The sequence below is a fragment of the Chelonoidis abingdonii genome, chromosome 11, assembly GCF_003597395.2.
Source record: "Chelonoidis abingdonii isolate Lonesome George chromosome 11, CheloAbing_2.0, whole genome shotgun sequence".
Lineage (NCBI taxonomy): Eukaryota > Metazoa > Chordata > Testudines > Testudinidae > Chelonoidis > Chelonoidis abingdonii.
In genome coordinates this window covers 51,189,421-51,209,464 of record NC_133779.1, presented here as the reverse complement: position 1 = coordinate 51,209,464, position 20,044 = coordinate 51,189,421, and the positions used below count along the sequence as shown (strand labels likewise).

Genomic DNA, 20,044 nt, shown 5'->3' with positions numbered 1-20,044 from the left:
GCATCAGGCTGTCATGCAAGAGGGGGCACAAGAACTACCTGACGATCTGGAGTGTAAACACCAACCAGGGAGAGGAATGTTGGACAGCCCCTAGCACAGCGAGGCCCTCCTCAATGATTCGGCCTCCTGGGCACTGCTGCAATGCACATGATCGATCATCCCAGGGCCGCCCGGAGGATTCAGGGGGTCTGGGGTCTTCGGCGGTGGGGGGCCTCCATTTTGGCAGTAATTCGGCGGCGGGAGGTCCTTCCGCTCCAGGACCCGGCACTTCGGCGGCAGGTCCCGGAGCAGAAGGGCCCCCCTGCCACTGAATTGCTGTCGAAGACCCGGAGTGGAAGAAACTCTGGGGGCCTGGGGCCTGCGAGAGTTTTCCAGGGCCCCCTGAGTGAGTGAAGGACCCCACTCCAGGGACCCCAAAAAACTCTCTTGGGGGCCTCTGCAGAGTCCGGGGCCTGGGGCAAATTGCCTCACTTGCCCCCCCCCGAGAGGCCCTGGATCATCCCAGCCAGGTGTACCTGGGAAGGGGTTAGGAAAGGATGACTTAGGCTGCATCTCCCCCGAGGCATCCTGCTTTCCTGTCACTGTCTCCAAGGGTGCCCCATGGCTTGGGGGTATCAGAGTTGGGCTGAGCCTGTGTGCGAGCGACCAGGAGGGAGAAGTCTCCGGGAGGGGGAAGGGCAGGGGAGATGGGGATGGGGGGGTTATCTCATCCTGTGCCTGCCGCAGAGTAGGTCAGCTGGTGAAAAGGAAGCTTCAAAGCTGCTGACGCTGGGTTTAGCCTCGCAGAGTCCTTGCTGTTCTGTGGGGTGACCCCAGAATCTCCCCGGCACCCAGACCCGGCTGCCCCGACCATCCCAGTCTCTGACCAATCTCTCCACGGGCACTGACTGCTCCTTGTTCTGCAGCCCGCCAGGATGGCAGGAGCTCCCCAGTCCTTCCTTCTTTTCCTCCTGCTGCTTTCCCAGGCCAGGGGTAAGTTACGCGGGGCTGTACCCACCCCAGCGGGGGGCTGGAAATGAAAGGGTGAATCATGGGAGGGGATGAGAGCAGCAGAAGGGCCAGGCCCAGGAGCTGGGGCGGGCTGGGGGGTCTCTGCCCCCAGGGTTCCAGTGCAGTCTGAGCCCAGCCAATGTGAGGGCCTGATCCTGCATCCCTGACCCACGTGTTGCCCAGGCAGAGGGAATGTCGGAGAGACGTGGTGTCAACTCTTGGCTTCCGTTCCTGGCTGGCCTCTTCACCGCTCCCCCCCGTGCCGTCCCCGCTGGAGGTTCTCTCCTTCGCCCTGTGGGATGTTTCTTCCCTGGAGTGTTGTTTGCCAGGCAGTGACCCTCAGCCACCCTGGGGGACTCACTGGGGCTGCTGCCTCCATGAAAAGAACTGAGGGTTTGTGGGGTCATGGCCACATTGTTAAACAAGACAACAACCCCCAGGGAGCGGCGGAAGGGCCCAGCAGTGAGAGCCCAGAGCTGGCCAACAGGAGAGCTGGGTTCTCTCCCTTTACAACCCCCCCCCCAACCCTCACCCCGGCAGAGGCAGCAGGGAGAGCAAGGAACAGGTGGTCAGGGGATGAAATCTGCAGTCTGGCTTCATGGCCCCAGAACCCTCCCCTCCTGTTCCCGACTCTGCCAGTGACCCTGTGCAGGTCACTGTACCACCCTATGCCTCAGTTTCCCCACTTGGAGCTAATTTATCAGCGGCCCTTTAAAAATTCCTCCAGTTCTGCATGATGAATGCCATTGGGTAACACTGAGTTCCAATGTGAAAGGAAATTTCCCCATCCACCCCCAGGAGGGGAGAAATTTTAAAGGGACAGGACTGTATTTCTCTCCTACCTACAGCATGCCATGTAGCTTGAGTCAGGGATTCCAAGGCCAGAAGAGACCCTTGAGATCATCTAGTCTGACCTCCTGTCTAAGACAGGCCCAAGAATTCACAGATGGGCGTAAGGGGCCCAGGGGCTCAAGCCAGTCTGGTGCTAGCAAAGGGCAAAGGGTTTTTGTAATTCACACTCCCCGACTGGAGGGAGTTGTAATGCAGGGGCTTGGTCTGTTTCCTGGACCCTTTTATTCTTTGTTGTCAGACACAAGTCCTGCTACCTCATTTTGTCCCCCCAAACGGGTGAATGGGATTCTGGGAGAATCAGTCATCCTCCTGCTTGTTTCCGAGGCGACGTTCAAGCGCATCACCTGGTCTGCACCCAGTCCTCACCAGGATGCAGCCTCAGGCAAAACAGTGCCTCTTGCTGTTGTCACGCCGGGAGGGCCCGGAGCCCTGCCCCGTCTCATTGTGGAGGACGAGCGATACAGAGGGCGAGTGAGACTCTACGGCCGGACCTATTCGCTGGAGATCAGCAACCTGACGATGGCAGATGAGGGTAAATACGAAGTAGAGGAAATTCTAATCGGACACCATCAATACAGCTGTGACTATCCCCTGTCCATCTACAGTGAGTGTCTGAGTGTGTGCATGGAGGGAGGGGCAGGCGCAGGAAGGGGGAGGCAATAATGTGGACTTCAAATGAGGTGCCGGCTTCACAGGAAGCTTTTAATGATGCGACCAGACCATTTGGTGTCAAGAGCTGGGGGGTCACAGTGGGCCGGGGCTTCCCACTGGCACCAAGGTATTACAGTACTTGGAATTCTCTAACTGTGACGATGCGGTTCTGGCACGACCCAACTGAGGTGCCAATTCAGGACCAATTGCTCAAACAGGGCAGTCACAGCCCTAGGCTGGGGTTTTTCCACCTCTAAGGCAAACCAAACCAGCCAGACAAAAATGACTTCGGTTTCACCTCACTGGCTAACCTCAAGTCACGCAAGCAATTTCCTTAGACACTCCAGTCTCCCAGCATCACCACCAGTGCCACCCATCCTGGGATGAATGGTTATGAAAACCAACACCCCAGGAAAAGAAAAAGGTTCTCTCGATCCCAAAGGACCAAGCCCCAGACCCAGGTCAATATGTTTATTAGAGAATATTTAAATAAAGATGATACACAGAGTTTGGCGTATATTGTCAGTCATTAGTCATTCGGGGCAACATACCAGAAGTAGGAGGGACGCTGGTATTTGGGTTATGGTTAGAATATAGTACATAACAGTCTGTAATACACATCAGATCTTATCCACAAATCGGCTGTTGCCAGTCCTTAGAATCTAAAGGTTATTCATAAAAGAAAAAGATAGAGATGAGAGCTAGAATGGTTAAATGGAAATCAATTACATACGGAATGGAAAGTTCTTAGTTAGGCTTTGTAGCAGTGAATGGAGTAAACTGCATAGTTCGGCATCAAGTCTCTGGAACATCCCCCACTCTGGGATGGTCATTCAGTCCTTTGTGGCAGAGGTTCAGTTTGTAGCAAAGCTCCTCCAGGTAGGAAAGCAGGATTGAAGACAATGATGAAATGATGGCATCAGCCTCTATATACGGTTTTCCCAGGAGTAAGAACACGCTTTTTCTTACCGTGGAAGTTACAGCAAATGGATTTCTTGAGTCACATGGGTAAGTCCTGCATACTTTGCTGAGTTTTACCGGGCTTCGCCGTTGTCTCATGGGTTATCTGTGTGTAGCTGATTGTCCGCTAATGGGCCTCAAGCAGGCTAAGCAGAGCTAACACCAGCTGTCTGGGTGTTTCCCAGAACTTGCAGCAGCACCCAATTTGAAATACAGACAATATCCAGCCAATATTTAAGTTCAACTACAAATGATACAGAACTATACAACAGCCATAATCATAACCAGTAACCCATAACCGGGCTTAGACACCTTATATGACCCCTTATTACATAGGATTTGGTGCCACTAACAGGACCTTGGTTGCAAACCATGTTCGATATGGTCCCATTTTATATCAATAACACCACACTAACCAAAGAAAGAGAAGAATGATGGATGGATGGAGCGGTGTGTGTGGGAATGAATGGATGGATGGGTGTGTGTGTGCGGGGGATGGATGGATAGATAGGTAGAAGTGTATTGGGATAGACAGTTGATAGCCAACGTTCTCAGCAAGGGAGCTTCCACTGTGGCTGTTAGATCCCTCCCCTACCCAACCCGCTGGAGTTTCCCACATGGGCTGGCACCGAACGAGAATTGCTCCATCGCCAACTGCCAAAGCCTCAGTTTCCCTCCCCCTCAGAAACAAAGAGCGAGCAGGCGACTCTATTCACTAGACCTGGCCAAACATGTAGCATCCTGCCGGTCTCAGGCCATCAGTGGGGAAGCGCTACGGCATAGCATTGGACTCTGCACCCCCCCCCGGCAACCAAGCTCCCACTTCCTCCTCTTCCCCCCTCCCTCCCAGCGCTTCCTGCCCTTCACCGCCTAACAGCTGTTTGGCGGTGCTTAGGACTCTCCAGGAGGGACATGGCGTGCTCAGAGGAGGAGGTGGAGAAGAGGTAGGGCAGGGACGGGGACGTGGGGGAAGGGGGTGAAATGGGGGGGAAGGGGTGGGGCTGAATTGGGAAAAGGCAGGGCAGGGTGGGGACTTTGGGGAAGGAGTCAAATGGGGGTGGGGTGAGAGCGACAGGGCCGGCTCCAGGCACCAGCATAAGAAGCAGGTGTTTGGGGCGGCCAGTTCAAAGGGGTGGCACATCCGGTATCAGGGTGGCATGTCTGGGTCTTCGGCAGCAATTCGGTGGCGAGTCCCTTGGTCCCAGGGGCGGGGTTGAGCACCTAGTGGGCAGAGGGGAAGTAGGTGCCTATGGAGTGCAGCGGGTTCTCACCATGGCAGCCTCTGTACAATGTTATTTTCTATTTCCCGCCCCCATCCGGGCCCCAGAGCGACTGTCGGAGCCGGAGATCAGGGTCCACCCTGTGATGGCTGGGAACGGCACCTGCAACGTGACCTTCACCTGCAGCGCCGGGGAGAGGGCCAGGCACCTCACGTTCACCAGGACACGCCCAGCAGGAGGCGCCATTCTCTCCACTGAGGAATCCCTGCTGGTCCAGCACAGACTGGGGGACGAGGACTCATCTATCACCTGCATGGCCACAAACCCCGTCAGCAACAGCTCAGCCAGCGCTTCCCCCAAGGTGGCCTGTGAAGGTGACGCTCGCTCCATCCCTCCCCCTCGAGCGCACGCGGCAGGGAACAGCCCGTGTGGGCCTGGCTTACACACCCCCTGCTGTTCGGGCTGGGTTCTAGGGCATCAGTGGGCTCGCTGGCTTTTTAAGGGGCTACTCCCCAATTCCTACACCCCACCCTGGCACTAGGCAGGAAGGCCTGGCACTGGGGCTGGGGGGCACCGAGGTTCTGGCCCAAAGGGAACAGCTGGGTGTTTGCATCCCAGCTCATTGGGGTCTTCAGAGATGGAGCTCCTGGCACCTGGTGCGGATTTCGGTTTCCAGATGGTGTGAACCCCCTAAACATTGATTTATTCCTTCAGGTCCTGCCCTGCCCGAGACCCCAGCGCTGTCCTACTGCCGCGCCAAGGGTATCCTTGTGCTGGGGGTGCTGGGAACCCTGCTGGCTGGGATCCTCACGGTGCACGTCCTTGCCGCGAGGGAGCAGACACGGCCCTGAGAGGAGAGGAGGTTCCACTGGGGCTGTTAATACACCCTGGAGTTTCCCACGCGGGCCGGCTAACGAACGAGAATGCTCCATTGCCAACTGCAAAAGCCTCAATTTCCCTCTCCCTCAGGAAACAGAAGCAGCAGCGACTCTACTGCACTAGACTGGGCCAAATGTGTAGCAATCCCTGATCCTCCGCCCGGCTGTTCTGGGGCACAGGGCGGGGGGGCGTCTCCAGGATCGGAGTCTCTGGCCCAGTGACCATGGAGTTATGTATAGAAAGTGGAACAGCTATGATAGGAGTGACTGAGAGACACCCTCCCAAACAGCCTGGTGCACAGGGCCTTCTGCGGGGACGGGGGAGATCTGGGTTCAAGTCGTGCTCTGAATCAGGCAGCACAGGGATTTGACCCCACGTCTTCCACATCCCAGCTGAGTGCCCTGACCTCTAGGCGATGGGGACCAGGGATTCGTGCTCTCACTGTGGTTTTATCTGAGAAGTGGCTGAGCTGGCTCAGGTCCCCATCTCCAGGCGAGGGGTCGTGGCTGAGGGTCCCAGCTGGAGAGAGGCACCTAGTGCCAGCCATCCCTGCAGGGTGGAAGGCCCAGAGCAATAGAAGCTGTGAATCTGGGCCCTGAAGCCCACCGCTTTCCTCTGCATTTTACTCCTGGTCTGCTCTGAAAAGCCCTTCCTTGGACACCTAACTCTGCCCGTGTGTAGGGCAGCCCAATTTCTATTTGCAGAAAATCAAACACCCTTGCCTGCCCCTTTCCTGAGGCCCCGCCCACACTCACTCCATCCCCCCTCCCTCCGTCACTCGCTCTCCGCCACCCTCACTCACCCACTCATTTTCACCAGGCTGGGACAGGGAGTTGGGATGCGAGAGGGGGTGAGGGCTCCGGTTGGGTGTGTGGGCTCTGGGATAGGGCTGGAGATGAGGGATTTGCAGTGGAGGAGGGGCTTCCGGGCTGGAGGCTGGGGCTGAAGGGTTCAAAGTGTGGGAGGGGGCTCCAGGCTGGGGCACGGGGTTGGGGTGTGTGGGAGGCTCTGGGCTGGGGAGTGCAGGCTACACAGTGGAGCCAGAAATGAGGGACTCAAGGTATGGAGGGGGGCCCTGGCTGGGGTATGGAGTTGGGGTGCAGGAGGAGGTGAGGACTCTGGCTGGGGATTCGGGCTCTGGGGCGGGGCTGGGGATGAGAAGTTTGGGTGCAGGAGGAGGCTCCAGCTGAATCCAAGGGATTGAGAGTGTGGGAGGGAGCTCTGGGTTGGGGTAGGGGGTTGGGATGCAGGAGGAGGTGAGGACTCTGGCTGGGGATTCGGGCTCTGGGGTGGGGCTGGGGATGAAGAATTTGGGTGCAGGAGGAGGCTCCAGTTGAATCCGGGGGATTGAGAGTGTGGGAGGGGGCTCTGGGTTGGGGTCGGGGGTTGAGGCATGGGAAGGAGGGCAGGGTGTGAGCTCAGGGAAGGAATGTGGCTGTGGAAAGGGGCTCAGAGCTGGGGCAGGGGTATGGGCTCTGGGAGGGTGTTTGGGGTGTGTGTTCTGAGCTAAGAAAGGGGACTGGGGTTTGGGAGGGGGGTTCAGGGTGCAAGCTCCAGGCAGTGTTTACCTCAGGCAGCTCCCGGGAAGCAGCCGGCATCTCTCGCCGGCTCCTAGGCAGAGGCATCTCCAGGTGGCTCCACGTGCTGCCCCTGTCAGCAGGCGCCACTCCCGCAACTCCCATTGGCCACGGTTCCTGGCCAATGGGAACTGCAGAACTGGTGGTCTGCGCTCAAGCAGCATGGCTGCCGCTACACCTAGGAGCCAGAGGGAAATCCTGGCAGCTTCCCGGGAGCCATGCAGAGCCGGGCAGGTAGGGAGTGACCGGACTTTTAAAGGCCTGTGTGAATCTGGCCCACAGTGACCTGCAAAGCAAAGTGAAACTGGAGCGCAAGTCAGATTTTTATGCTGCTTGGACCCAGCCTTTCTAAGCATTAACGAACTCTTCAGTCAGCTTTCACCACCTGCACGCGCTGTACAGGGACTGGGCTTTTAAATCCAGCCTCAGGGAGTGTTTGCACTGGGGGCCTGCTGCCTGCTTGTTTGGCACAATGCTGAACTAGCTCTTTCAGACGGTCTTGTCTGGATTTGCTGCTCAAGGTTTTCTCATTAAAGAGCTTCTGGGAACCAGAATTAATGACTGACCGTCTTGCTGCTGAGCCAGCTTTTTCGGGGCGTGTGGTTAATTGCTGCAGGCACTTGGCACCGCAGACCCAGGGAAGCAGGGTGCACAATCTGCTTGTTAAATAAAACGTGCAAAGCAGAGGTGAGCATTGAGTATGGAGGCTGCATGGGCCAGCCTGTGCTCAGCAAACCTGGCTTTTAGCCTTGACTAGTGCTCAGTGGCCTCTGGCAGAGCTCTGTGCCTCAGCTTCCCCATCTGTAAAACAGGAGTGAAATTAGTCAAGAAGGAAGGAGAAGCCGGTGTTGGCATAGGCCTCTTCAGGCTCTCAGTCAAATCTCTGCTCTGCTACTGACTTCCTCTGTGACCTTGGGCAAGCCACTTAGCCTCTCTGTGCTTCTGTTCTGCATCCATACAATGGGGATAACAGCACTGCCCTCCTGCACAGAAGGACTGTGAGGTGCTCAGATAATACTCTAATGGGGTCCAGATAAACACCAAAGAAAGAGGAGAGTGCAGGTTTGTGTGCCAGGTCCACGTGGGGACCATTTTAAACCTTAACTCATTTTTTTAATATCATTCCTTTGTTCCCCTCCGAAGTCCCCTGGGGACTCTCTGGTTCACACTGCAGCTCTCCCAGGATGCACTGTTCTGTGATATCACCAATAACCAGGGGCGGCGAGGATCCTTGGGCTCTGTGGGCCCATTGCTTTCTGGGCTGGCATCAGAGGGGAAAAGCAAAGATAAAAGAGAAGCCAGTTCCTCTTTATGCCTGGGCTGGGCCCCGGCCTAACTGGCTATGGTCTTTATCTGGCTGCCATTCCCACAGTAACCGAGCACTGCCCAGTCAGTGATGTATTTAGCCCCTCCGCCCCCTGTGCACTCTCAGTGGACCAGGCAACCCTGTGAGTGACCCCGCCCTGCCCTGATCAAAGACAGTTGAAGAAGGAAGAAATTCTCCTATGGGGGTCACTGGCCAGGGCGTGTTAAGTCTGCGATGGTTTAGAGCGGTGGCGTGGCCAAATCCAGCAGGGACAAGGGGCCTGTGTGTTGTAAGGGCTGGCAAATATCTCCAAGAAGGGATCATTTACCTGAATCTTCTGAACAAAAATACGAACATTTAAAAAGGCTAAACAAAATCCACCAAGATTTTCCTGGGCCATCGAGGATTAAAAACCTAGTCGGAGTATAACTTTGGAATATTGAGAGAAATTGCTTAGAACGGGGAGCTTCCCATTAAGAGCCAGGGCTAATACTGACATACTGTCCGTGAAATGAATCAAATATTAAACCAAGCTATGCGTGCCAAAGGCGGGACGGGAGCTGATTTTCAGTGGCACTCACACTGCCTGGGTCCTGGCCAGCGGTCCGGAGGGCTCTGCATTTTAATTTAATTTTAAATGAAGCTTCTTAAACATTTTAAAAACCTTATTTACTTTACATACACCAATAGTTTAGTTATAGATTATAGACTTACAGAAAGAGCCCTTCTAAAAACGTTAAAATATATTAAACCTTAAATTAGAATGAATAAATGCAGATTCGGCACACCACTTCTGAAAGGTGCCGACTCCTGTATTAAACCCTATGAGGAAAAAGAAGTTTGTCTTACACCGATGCCATCTACTGGATACCAACGGAAGCAGCAGAGAAACTCAGGGAGTGAAATCTGAATATAGGGGTGCTGGCCTGTGCCCAATAGAAATCAGGGGTTTGGCCTCTTCTAACACATCCAGAAACAGGGTCTATAAACTTAGAGCCACCACCTTGTGGACCTTGGAGTTTACCGAACTGACAAACAAACTGCACTAAGTGGTGAGCTCTGCACACTCAGGCCAGGATGGTGACAACCAGCCTTTCTATTACATACTTAGAAACAGAATATCAGGGTTGGAAGGGACCTCAGGAGGTATCTAGTCCAACCCCCTGCTCAGAGCAGGACCAATTCCCCAGACAGATTTTTGCCCCAGATCCTTAAATGGCCCCCTCAAGTATTGAACTCACAGCGCTGGGTTTAGAGGCCAATGCTCAAACCACTAAATAACTGAAGGCTCTTTGGCTGACTCTGTGCTTCTCAGTGACACCTCATGTTAGCTCTTAGCTGACTGGTGTTGTTCGCATGCTCTCCTTTGTAAGCCCAAGGAAATTGGCCTAAGAGTGATTTTAAGCAATAACTTTAATTGCTTTTGATATTTTAAACCTGTCTCTTTCAGACCAAGCCACTCAAATGGCAGGAAACGCTCTTAACAGCGTCTTTACCACAAATAACTCCTTATTTCCTGGGAGAAGGACTGGAGGCGTGAGAAGTGATAGAGGTCCTAACGAACTGAGGATCATATGTAAATGTAATGAAAATATCATAGTGATTTGCATTGTTGTATGGTCTAACGGCTGAGCCTCAACCCTCATCTAGGACAATTGCTTGCAACAGTGTATTGCTGTGTTCAGTACAAGTTGGGTGTCCCTGAACTTGATCCATAAACAGTTGAATACATACGTAGGTGTCTGTGGGTAAATTAATAAGCTGTTGATTGGAGATAAAAGCTGACCTGAAAAGAACCCATCATTACAATTAGTAACGGTGAGGGGGTGGATCGGCCCCACTCTGGTAAGGAGGGGGTTAATCCTTCCTCCTAGCAGAGGAAGCCCCGCCCCTGGGGCTCTGCTGGGCACACTCCACCTGGACATCAAGTATAAAAGCCTGCTCAGTCAGGGGCTTCAGTCCAGGAGCTGTTACAGCCTTTGCCTATGAGAGCTGAGGAGCTTGAAACCTGGACCAAAGGCTTGATGCTACTGGAACCCCAGGGAGTATCTGGTGCTGAGGAGCCTGGAGACCCTGATACCGACTACTGCTGCAGAAGAGCTGTAGGAAGTGACCTGGTGAGGTAGTGGTACCTCTCACCCTTATGAGGGCAACGTGTTTCGGTGGGATTCCCTGCTGACCCTGCGCAGATTGCTCTGCTACTGTTAGGGCCCTGGGTCAGGGCCCAGTGAAGTCAAGTGGGCCTGGGACCCCCTACCTGGGGCTGCCACCCCTTTGTGATGGCCCCCAAGCACTGGCCACTAGGCCACCCTACTCTTCCTCTTCCTGCATTGACTCTGGCTGCTAGGCTGTGCTATCCCACGAGGGGAATTAGGTGGACTCTGACCATTGGGCCACACTGCTTACTACCGGGTGTATGTGTGTTAGAAAACAGATGTAGGTGTAGAGAGGTGGGGTTACCTCCTGCCCTCCTGACTTAAGGGGCTGGTGAGGTACTAAACCTGCCTTAGTAACCTAACCCTCCCCTGGACTCAATACAAATGTGTGATCCTAGTTAAATTCCATCACAATATTGGCTACAACACTTATCCAACTGCCAAAGCTAGTTTGTTAGATGCCAGCTTAAAATCTAACTGACATTTTGGCATGTTCATGAGCTCACTTGTGTTCACGTGGCCATAGTAACTCCCCTGCGCTCACCCTTTGCCAGCCCCTTCTGCAGTGGTGCTCACCTCCCCTGGATGCTGTGCCCAAGCCCTCTGATGCTGAGCATCAGCCTGGTGGGCAGGACTGCAGCATTTGTTCTCTGAGTAATTCCGGTATCAGGAGTGCAGGTGCTGGAGCTGCCAGAGCCTGGGCCAGAGCTGGAGTTGGGTAGCAGGGCTGTCCTTTCAGCAGAGTCCTCATAGTAATGGAGCGGGTCAAGGTAACATTCTATGTGCCGTCTGCTCATTTTAGGGGAGCTATGTGTCCAGAACGGCTTGTCAAAATGACCCAGTCACTGGCTTTCCTTTGATTACGCTCAGTCCCATTGTCCAGGAAATGGTTGAGGAGTGAGTCAGGATTACATGCCCCTGGCTGCTTACTGGAATCTTTCATCTTCCCTCGATGGAATCAGTGCTGATTTCCTTGCTGTATTCAGACAGAAAAATCGAAGTCTGCCTGTGGATTTTAGAGCCTTTTTAAACCAGACATTTTGGACACAAGGCCAAACTTCCAACAGGAACCTCTGCAGAATGCAGAGGGAATATATAGGCATGGACGGAGTGAGAATTGAGACAAAATACATGGGCTTTGCAAAGGAAACTTCTCGGGAAGAAGCATGAATATGTGGTATGGTTAGATTGAGAGGTTCGGCAATCTGAATAAAGTTACACTTGGGCTGCCAGTTGGATCAAATGTCAAAAGCACATGTGCGTAATAGCGTCTAGATTTTTCTTTTTAATGGATGTAAATGAAATTCCATCTCTTCCCCAGCCTGTTTACCCATTGGCTGAGGAGCGTGTCACCCTGCCAAAGCTCTGTGAACTGATGCACAAAGGTGTGTCTGTGCCCATGGGTTTCAAGGAAAATTCTCTCCGTTTTTCATAGCGTGGCAGCTTGGAAGGTTGTACTGGGGGGAGCCTGTCTCACAAGACAAGGGACTGGGAAATTAGCGCCGTCATTTCTGAGAGTTCTCCTGGAGGCTGGCGTCTTGTTTAAAAAACAACTTTATTTGTTGCACTGACTAGCAGAGGCCGTTTAAGGTTTCGTGAGGCCCTGGGCCAGAGCACTTGGGGCGGCCCCTCCCAATCTCTGCTCTGCCCCTTCCGCTTGTGGCCCCACTCATGCCCCTGTCCCATTGCCCCTTCCCCTGCCCCCTTCCCTCCATGGTCTGCCCCATTTCCCCCCCCATACTGTGGCCCCACAACCTGTTTGTTCTTTTCTGCCCCCCTCCCCACTGTGGCTCCAAGACCAGAGAAGTTCTGTCTCCCCACAGCCCCTGGGGCCGCAGTGGGGAGTGGGAGCTCCCCCAGCCCAGAGGCCACGGCAGGGAGGTAGAGCTGCTCCAGTCCCGGGGCCACAGCCGGGATCCCGGTGCTCCTGCCGGGGAGTGGGGTCAGGGCACAGGGGTGCTCATTTCTCCAGGCCCCACCCTCTGGTGACTGGCCCAGTGGTTAATCCACTGCTGCACTAGTGCCAAAGGCGATCACCCCACACCAGCCCTGAAAGGGTTAAGGTGGCCTGAAGAGGCCAGTTGGCTTTCCCAGAGGCACCTGAAGGGTGGCCCAGGGATTTCTGAGGGAGGCCAGCAGGGGGAGAACCTGGGTAGGGAATAGAAAGGGAAGAGTTTTGTAGGAGCCGGGAGAGAGGCTGCAAGTTGCTCCCTAGCAGCAGGGAAGTGGGGAGGAGAAAAGCCAAGGGGGAGAATAAGCCCTGGGAGGAGCGTCAACCCCACAGGTTGTGGGGAAAGAGCCTGAGAAGGCAGGGTGGGAAGAAACCCAGATAACAGCAGCAAGGAGGGAGACAGTGCAGATCCTGGCTGCTGGTTGTGGGGTCCCAGTGTAGATGGAGGGTCTGGATTCCCCGACCAGTCACTGGGAAGCCGTGCTGGATTGTTCGTGGTGCCTGGTGAGACCCTGATCCCCTGGAAGTGATCTAGCCGGAGGGCTGACAGAGAGCGCCGCGCTGATGGAGTGACCATCGGCAGAGGGAGCCATACAGAAAAAAAGCCGCTACACAAGGCCAGGCCGGGAAAGAGGTGCTTTTTTGGTGAGTGAAGCACGTAACAGATCCAGTCACCATGATCAAGAGAGAAGATGGGATGACGGGACGGATTCTGGGCTGGCAGGTGTGTTGAGATCAGTGGGGCTGTGCTGGGCTCAACCAGCTACGAACACAGGGCAATAGGCCACTGCAAGCATACAACAGACACAGTGAAAAAGACAAGACAGACCCCTTACCTCGACGCGCTCCATCTAGACCAAGAGGATACACTGTTAATAATAATACTTAATGCTTTGTGGCCCTGGCTCTCCATTATCTTGCACCTTATACGGCCATTTACTCCAGAGCACAGCGCAAGACGCTACCATCCTGATCTGGCAGCATTTTACCACCACTCTGTGCTTGTGTCCATTACCGCAGAAGGTGCAGAATCAAGCGCACAGTGCAGAGCGTCGACATCTTCCAAATGCTTTACCAACCTTCATTCATTATCCTTCAACTGCAAAGACAGAAAATATCCCCGTGCCGCTATCTAAAACCATGGTACACCCACACCTTGAGTACTGCGGGGCAGTTCTGGCTGCCCCATCTCAGAAAAAGATAAATTAGAATTGGGAAAAGTACAGGGAAGGGCACCAAAAATAATTAGGAGCAGGGAACTGCTTCCTTAGGAGGAGAGATTCAAAAACACTGGGACTGTTCAGTTTAGAAAAGAGATGACTAAAGGTGGTGGTGATGGTGGGGGATATGATAGAGGTCTATAAAATTCTGAATGGAGTGGAGAGAGTGAATTAGGAAGTGTTATTTATTCCTTCACAGAACATATGAACAGCCATACCGAGTCAGACCAAAGTCCATCTAGCCCAGTATCTGTCTACTGACAGTGGCTAAGTTTCACCCGATGATATTATTAGGCAGCTGATTTAAAACAAATGAATGGTAGGACTTCTGCACACAACACACAACCTGTAGGACTCCTTGCCTGGGGATGTTGTGAAGGCCAAAAGTATAACTGGGTTCAAAAAATAAGAAGTTCTGCAGGATAGATCCATCGATGGCTATTAGCCAAGATGGTCAGGGTTGCAACCCCTAAATCTGACTTTCAGTAGCTGAGACTGGACAATAGGGGGGGTGGATCACTTAATTTAATCACCCTGTTCTCTTCATTCTCTCTGAAGCACCTAGCACTGGCCACTGTTGGAAGACAGGATACTGGGCTAGATGGGCTATTGGTCTGACCCAGTGTGGCCATTCTTATGTTCTTAAAGACGGGCTGCTGGCATTTGGCACAATGCCCGTCCTGTGGGAATGTCACACAGTCAAAGGATCTGTGAGCATGTGGTGTTACGGTTAGTTCTGAGCTGTAGTTTTCCAGCCAAATAGGCCCTTTGTGCAAAAAATCAAAATTGTCTGTGGGAAAATTTCAATTTGGCTGAAAAAAATTCAATTTTTTGGTTGGGGAAAAAAATCCAGATTCTGGAACACTGAAAGCTCATGGAGAAGGATCCTGTCAATTTCACTTTTCCCTTGAGGGGGACCATGATATTGACAAAGAAGACAGCCAGCAAGCCAAAACAAATTTCCATTTTGGTTACTTTAGTTTTTCTGTCCCATGAAAAAAATTGAGGATTTTTTTTATTCCAATTTAGGATGAAAATTTTCCCTAAAACCTTGGCATTTTCAGCAGGATGAAAATTCCTTTTTTGCACCCAAGTCAAGTTGTAGATTTATTTCTGCCATGTCTGATATCACTATAACGGTTTGAGTGATTGGGCCCACTCAGATGGGAAAACAGACAACTAGAAGACAGCCATAAGGAAAACCAGTAGATCTTTGTTTTGATGTAGCCACACGCTTGAATTCCATAGTTAGGCCCAGCCAGGGGAGAGTGGTCCCCAGAAATTACAAATAAAGCCTCTTAATTTCATACTCTTTTATTATTATGACATGGCAAGAAAGGTCAAAGATGATATTATGGAGCACAAAGTGGTGAGGCAGCTGAAATCTTAGCAGAAATGCCAGACTCCTAAATGCCCAGCAAAAGCAATAGACAGTAAAAGCAGCGGAGTGACAGTCTGGTGCATCTGTTGCCGCAATAAACATTTTGGTTCAAAGAATACGAATCATGGAGTAATAGTCACACAGAGAAGATTTAGTGTGGTTCTGGGGCGAAATACTTTATTAACGTTTGTTCAGAGGCAGCACAGTGACAGGCTGCCAGGTGACGCCACCAGTTAGAGTTTGGGACTGTTACACTTGAAGATTTTGGAAAACACCCCTGGCATCGGCTTCGCTCAGTCCATCCTGGAGAACACAAAGAGGCAGTGGAAGTGCTAGACAGCTGGGCAAGTGGAAGACTGAACGATTTGTGAAGGCAAACAAGGCATCGGTCCTTATGAAAGGGGAGATAAAACAAGGACTCCTTACTAACACAACTTACTCGGGAGCCGTTTGCAACTTGCAATGTACGAGAGAGCCATACGCAGGACCAGTGTGCGTACTGTGCAGCTTTCTGTATGTAAAAGGACTATTGGACACTTACACTGCAGCACATGCTCTAGGAGATAGTACAGGACCATTACATTCTGCGTATAGCGTATGATACTTAGCCCACCCAGATATTGAGATTTCTAGTTCTCAACAGTTGCTGCGATCTATTAGATGGTGTGTGTGAACCATAGGTCCCCGGTACCTATTGACCAAACACACCCTCCCCTTGACAGTATTGGTTGATCAGGACACCTTCGTTTCTCTGTGAGATCTGAGAAATATATTGTCCCTGGAAGCATTCCAGGTTCTAAATTCAGGACATAGAAAGGTCTCATGAAGGGTGAAGACATCACCTCAGATTTCACACAGAAACCAAGATGAAGGCAGGTTTCTGTAATCGATCCCTGGGCCTTTTATATCAGCACTGACTCCAAATCAGCAGTGAAGGATGGATAGAGAATACAGTGGTTTTCGTTTCAGTTTAATTTAGTAGCTTTCGTCCATTCATTACCTGCTTTCTTACTCTTTGCAAGGCACACTGAGCATTAAACATGTCAGAGTTTGGGCCCAGTTCTCTGGTACCCTGCACCTTTGTATAGCATTTTCCCCAAGGCCAAGAGGATATCAAGTGCTCCCTGCTCAGAATGGCAGTGTCTGCCACTAGAGCTGCTGGGAAGTTTTTGAGGGGAACGTTTTTCCTTCGGCAAATGCCGTTTCATCCAAATCAAAATGTTTGTCGGGAACGTGTCAATTTTGACTATTTCACTTCAGAACCAAAATTATAATGGCGCATTCCGCTAAGGTCGGAATGTTCCATTTTACCCCTTCTGGAACCGAACGTGCCAAGTTCCATTTCAAAATGATCGTCCAATCGTTTGGCTTTAGTCCACAGAAAATAACGTTTTTGAAAAAGCTGAAATCCAAGTGAAACACTGCAAGCCACCCAAAATAGTCCCCCGGCCCGCCACCCTCCAAATTTTGTTTCACGGGAAATTTTTTAATTGTTTTGTTTTTGTTCTGGAATGGGGAAAAAAAAATTCAAAATTGCAGGCTATCTCGTGAAACAGAAAGCGCTTCCCGCACAGCTGTCTCTTACACTGAGTTAGCACTGGTGCAGGGTAAAGGAGAAGCAGAGCCTTTATTTGAGAAGTCTCTTGATTTTTTCACTCCCCCAGGCAAGGAGGCAGGCATTTCAGACAAGGCGCACCCATGGTTTGGCATGTCCATTTACCATATATAGTTAAAAGAACTTTAAACAGTTTAAAGGCAGCTGGGAATAGCAGCTATGAAGAGCATTTTATTCTAGTCTGTATGGATTTTAAGTGTCCACAGGAATGCGTACTTTTTTAAAACTAATTTTATTTAAAGTTTCATTATAAGTACCTCGCCCCTGTTTCCATGGGTTCTTGGCTTGGGACACAAAACCATACAGGCCTGCGAAGGAAAGTTTACATTCTTTACCTCCAGTTTAAAATTGGCATCTTAAAGTCAGCAGCCTCGCTATTTTTGGAAGGTGAAATAGCCATGCTCTGTATGTGGAATTTTTCACAGCCATTTACTAGTTCGGGCTGCCTCGTTCCCTTCTATGTGTCACAAACTCTGCAAGCTCCCGGGAAAGCTTTGAGTTGCTGCACACTGAGACTTTCCTGACTAGCATCATAACATCAAGAACCAGCCAGGGTGCAGCTGCACCCCTGCCCTCTGGTGGGTGGAATCAGAACTGCTCCACTGTGGGTCATAGACACTGTACTGGTAGCTGCTAAAGGAAATTCACTCTGAGCTCACGCTGTAGAAGCCTGGAGCAGTGGCTCTATCACCCTGAAATTCCAAACAACCACCTGATGCAGCATGGTGACCTGGATGAAGTCCTACATTGCCATAGATTTGTTACAATTAATCTCCATATAGAATAGATGTTCCTAGCCTCCCTTGCAGCACCGTGTACCATAAACAGCAGGTATGTTGGAGCAATGCTACCCGTCAGCACAAATCCTTCTCTTCAGTCTTTTCCATCTCTCTTGTCCTGTTCCCTTTCAGGCTAATATTTCTCATACCTGGAGCCAGCACAGGTGTGAACAATCCAGCCAACGGGTCTTTCTTTATTTACGTAGACATAAAAAAAAAAAACTCGTTTGCAGACACTTCTTTTGTACTTGGGGGAAGAAAAACAGTTTGGGGTTGTTTTGGGTTTCTTTTTTTTTTTTTTTTTTAACCTCTTCACCTGAGGCTACTTGGAGATAGTAGCCCTCTAAGGCCCAGATCCTCATAGGTATTTAGGTGCCTAACCCCCATTGAAATCAGTAGGCACTAGGCAGCTTCGGTCAGGTTGCTTCTAGGCTCCGGACAAGTCAGCGCTAGGTCCGCAGTCAGATGTAAGAAACAAAAGGTCGATTCCCAAACAGTCGCCCCCTTCAGGCAGGGCACCACTTGCAGCAGACTAACTCAGCAGCAGGGTCAGGTCATTCACGGCTGACACAGACCCCCGACATGGTCCCACAACTCTCCTGCCTTTCCCTAGGCTGAGCTCTGGAAGGCTCAGCCGCCCTCCCAGAGCTGGAGATCTGCTCTCCTCCCCAAGCGGCCTTCAATGAGCTGGGCTCTCCCCTCGCTCCAAGCCTGACGCCAGGCAGGAGTAGCAGGACGGTACTGACGGACCCCACAGCTGCCTGTGAAGCAGGGTGGGTAAAGCACAATGCCTAATCCTCTTGCTGCTCCGTGAGTATCCGAATACTCCATGAGACATGGGACTGGACTAGATGACTTCTCAAGGTCCCTTCCAGTCCTATGATTCTTGTGGCTCTGGGCCTTACTGCTCAAAGCCATCCCAACCAGGGTAACATGCAGTGCCAGCTACTACTCAGTAAGCAGGCTGCCGAGGCCTTCGTCCCACTGGCGAGTGGCTACTCAGACACAGCCCCAAAATATTTCAGGGGGGGGGGGGGGGGAATCAGATGATCACCAGCGACAGGATTCACCCTGTGGCTCTCCTGTGATACGGGCAGCAAGAGCCAGCCGTAAGGGTCCGGTTCTGACGGCCGTCCTCACACTAACACTTGGCTCCCTGGATTTAGAAAGCCAATGCAGGCCTGGCTCATGACGTGAGGCACTGCGAGGCCATCAGAATCAGGTCCTCACAGCCCACATGCAATCCATGTTCAATGTGGCAGGAATCTCTGGGGATGGGAGCCCGAGCAATAGTTAACCCCAAGTCTTTAAGGCAAAACTGATGTGGTGGCTGTATTTGGTTTTAGTGGGTCAGGCAGCATGGGCCAGATCTACGGCTGGTGGAAACCGGCTCCATCAACACCTTCTGAGGCTCCAGCCCAGAAATTTCTCAGCATCCTAATGAAAATGTATCTACGTTGCTAGCAAAATTCTCACACTGATGGTTTTCTCTTTGCTCTGCGGTTTTGGACGCACAAGGCGGCGAAGCTGGGACTCTTTTCAGGAATGAACCTTATGCCTGATCAGAATTGAGCAGAACAAAGGGCCCGTTGGCGATGTCCGGCAGAGAAACTTTGAGTATCTAAATGGAAAGGGTGGGGGAACTGAGAACAGGGGGGTTAGAGAAGCAGGAGTGTCCGCCGCCCCAGGACAATGCAATCGGACTTCAGCTAAGAGGGGAATTTGGACAGGTGAGGTGGTCTTCTGTTTGCACGCACGTTTCTTAATCAAACACAATAGGAGTGAGCTCAAATCCGACCGCTGCTTGGTGGTTCTCTAGCACGTTCTCGCACAGGTATGGTCAGAGCGATGGCACAATGCCTGCTCACACCAAGACAAACTGACTGTGGCTTCCAACACTTCTGAGCTCAGCATGGGCACGTGAAGGTGTGACTGCAGAATGGCTCGGCATGTCCCCGTTAATTTGGTCTAGCCAGCGTGAGTAACCATAGCAGTGTAGAAAAGGGTGAGATGGACTTCTTCATGGGCTGGCAATCTGAATAGGCACCCTGGGATTCTGGCAGGCTAGTACTGGGGTGGCTAGCCTGGGCCACCAGATGTTAAGGGGGCCACTGATGCATCCCCAGAAATACCAGACGTTCCAGTACTTCTGGGAATGGCATGGAGCCGACACCAGCTGTGTGAAACTGCCCCTTTGGCGTGACCCTATGGATGCCATGTTGAAGAGCACCCCAGTCAGGGGAGCTAGAACAGGGCGGGTCAGGGGCCACTTTTTGCCATGGGCCCTGTCCCTGCACTTCCTCTTTCCCTGAGACCCCGCTCTCTGGCCAGACCAGAAACAGAAGCCCAGGGGAGCCACCGATCCTCCACCTTCCCTGGGCGCAGGGCTTGGGGTGGGGAACAAGGGTCAGGGGCTACTCTCAAGCCCCCTGTACCCTGAGCAAGTGGAGGGGCCCGGGCTCCCCAGCCCCACTTCTGGCTTGGCCAGGGGTCGGGACTTGCTGATA

The 20,044-nt window shown here is 52.2% G+C and overlaps 1 pseudogene; it reads left to right on the top strand.

Moving 5' to 3' along the window:
* Positions 1-752: 752 nt before the first annotated feature.
* On the top strand, positions 753-5,554 carry LOC116817636 (SLAM family member 9-like; annotated as a pseudogene).
* The last annotated feature ends 14,490 nt before the right edge of the window (positions 5,555-20,044 follow it).